Source organism: Myotis davidii, unplaced genomic scaffold (genome assembly GCF_000327345.1).
Source record: "Myotis davidii unplaced genomic scaffold, ASM32734v1 scaffold93, whole genome shotgun sequence".
Lineage (NCBI taxonomy): Eukaryota > Metazoa > Chordata > Mammalia > Chiroptera > Vespertilionidae > Myotis > Myotis davidii.
Window position 1 is genome coordinate 10,580,620 of NW_006292095.1, and position 2,778 is coordinate 10,583,397.

The following is a 2,778-nucleotide window of genomic DNA, read 5'->3' on the forward strand; positions in this document are numbered from 1 at the left end:
GCCACAAGCTGGGCGGCACTTGCGTGAGTACCGGGCCCCGCACCCCCGTCGCTGCTGCAGCCCCGCTTCCTCCTCGCTTCTGCGGGAGCGCTCTTTCCTGCTGCGGATCGGTCCGTTCCTCCGGGCCCCCAGCCGGGGCACCGGCGCTGTGCTTTCCGCTTTCCCACCCGCTGCCGAGGCCAGGATCCCAGGTGGTTTAAATGGAAAAAAAAGTGTAAAGGGGCATCCTGGCGATCCCACCCCCAACCCCCAAACTAAACCTGCGTCGTCCCGGCCCCGGTGCAGAATCAGCGGCAGCCGTAGTGGTTAAAGCAAACGCAGCTTTCCTACATCCTCGTTCCTCAGGGTGGACGAGTATTGTGTTCCACGCCGGAGCTCATCGCCAGATCCATGCAACCTAAAACTGCATCTGGAAACAGGGCAGCTGGCCCGTGTGTATGGGAGGAGGGGGAGAAGGGGTGTATGTCCTTGAGCAATGCAGTTCCTGGTCCTCGCCCATTTCAAGGGCAGAGTGATTCGCAGCGGTGGTTCTCACCCGTGGCTGCACACTCGAATCACCCGAGGAGTTGAAAAAATTCTTCCTGGGTTCCGCTCCCGTGGCGTCTGATTTCATTGGTCTGTGGTGCAGCCTGGCCGCGAGGGTTTTTAGAAGCTCCGTAGGCGATTCCTAATTTCAGCCAAGGCCGAGAACCACTGACCCAGGTTACCTCGATGTAGGAATTTTACTAGTAAATGAATTCTCAGACCTTGTGCTTGTTTTGTCTTTTGGGGGGCCCGGGGATTTTAAAACTACCCCCCCAAAAAGAGGGTTGTAAATTCTGCAATTAAGAAACTGTTCATCATTTTTAAAAAGTTTTGTCCCCAAGTGATTGGCGTGGCTCTATCACAAGACTTGATTGAGTGAGGTACTTGCTGTTACTATTAAAATGTCTCCAAGATTAACCTGGGACTGGGCATGGGTTCTCTGAAGTCCCTTTGGATACTGATGTTTACGTTGTACTAAGTTGGGAACCCCTTAAGGGCAGGGATGGGTTCCTGTGTTTGTGCACCGCTTATCATCTTAACAAAATACCTTACTCAATAACTGTATGTGAAATGAATGAAACTCAATATTGACAGCTATGAAAGGGCCGACTCCTTTGTCCAGTCCTCATTTTCCAAGTTCAAAATGAAAGTGGGAATGAGAAAAGAAAAAAAAAATCCCTGTTAATTATCAACTTGCACCTTGACACCTTATTCCTGAGAAACTGAATTAGCAGAAGTCTGTCTCTGCAGAAAAGCAGATTGAAGGGTGCCACTAAGAGGCCCCCTGGACAACTTGATAACTGCTCATCTTTGTACCCCATTACTTTTCTCCTTCCTTATTTTTGGCACAGTCAGCTTGTGGCGTTCCTCCGCATTGTCTGGTTCTATTGGAATTAATCAAAAAGGGACTGACCCATTTTTAGGTTCCTGTTAGTAATGTGAACACACTAAGAGATAAACTGCCTCTGAGAGTGAACCAAGGACAGCTCAGGACAGTCAGTACGTTACTGCTTTCATGTAGATCGCCTGGCCTTTCTTATCTCCTATTACAGCAACTTTTATTTTTCTGTAAGCCAGCGGTTCTCAATCTGTGGGTCGCGACCCCTTTGGCAGTTGAACGACCCTTTCACAGGGGTCGCCTAAGACCATCCTGCATATCAGATATTTACATTACGATTCATAACAGTAGCAACATTACAGTTACGAAGTAGCAAGAAAATAATTTTATGGTTGGGTCACAACATGAGGGACTGTGTTTAAAGGGCCAGAAGATTGAGAACCACTACTGTAAGCGTTGATGTTTTGGGGAAATCCCCAATTTAACATTTTCAAACTGACTTTTGTACAAGGAAGGGTGTTGGTATGTGTTGAATATGAGAGAAGATATAACCCATAGATAAGATAGGAGTTCAGATTCCAGATATCTGGGTTATCCTCAGTTGCAAAAATAAGCTTCTTACGTGCAGGAATTTCCAAGCAGGTGTAGGCAAACTTAAGGCTTTCTGAGGCAAATTATTTCGTTTGTTCATGTTTTCATTGTTTTGAATTCTAAGTGCTAAGTATTTGGAGGGGGCTGGCTGAGAGAAAAGGGTAGGTAGATACAGATATTTGGAGACAAAGGTCCCTTCCATGAAGGAATTTACAATATAGTTGGGGAACAAAGGGTAGACAGTCAACCCCAAAGTGAGGTGGACTATATTAATTGCTACAGTAATAAATTACTGTTGAGAGAAGAGTTATAATTAATCATTTCTGCCTGGGAAACATGGGGTGGTTTTGTGAGGAGATAGTATCTTTCTGAACTTGAACAGATGAATATGTGGATGAATATTTTTTGTGAGGGTAGAGTAAGGGCAAAAGCCTAGAGCCAGTGAATGTTGTATAATCGAATTTAACTGGAGCAGAGGGTGTCTTTAGTTGAAAAGATGGGAAGCTAATGGGTAATGGCGGTGGTAAAAAATGTGGATTTTTGGTGTGCCCTGGCTGGGTAGCTCCGTTGGTTAGAGCATCATCTGATAGCCCCAGGCTGTGGGTTCAATTCCGGGTCCAGTAACCGGAAAAGGATTGGGCCTGGAACAGGTCTGCCTGGTGTGGGCTCGTAGTGTGTGGGTTCTTGACTTCATGCAGGAAAGATTTCACAATATCAATACCAGTCCAAGTGATTTTGAGAGTACGTTTATTAAAGCTGGAGACGGTGAAACGAGGAAGGCCTTAGGATAGAAGACGCAGCAGAGAGAGAGCCTCGGAGGGGCT

At 46.5% G+C, this 2,778-nt stretch overlaps 1 long non-coding RNA gene across 1 annotated transcript in view; it reads left to right on the forward strand.

Moving 5' to 3' along the window:
* LOC107183377 overlaps window positions 1–2,778 on the forward strand; it is a 22,727-nt gene continuing 19,949 nt past the window's right edge. Inside the window, exon 1 of the long non-coding RNA XR_001514169.1 lies at window positions 1–23. This is a non-coding gene — a long non-coding RNA (uncharacterized LOC107183377). The remainder of the gene's footprint in view (window positions 24–2,778) is intronic.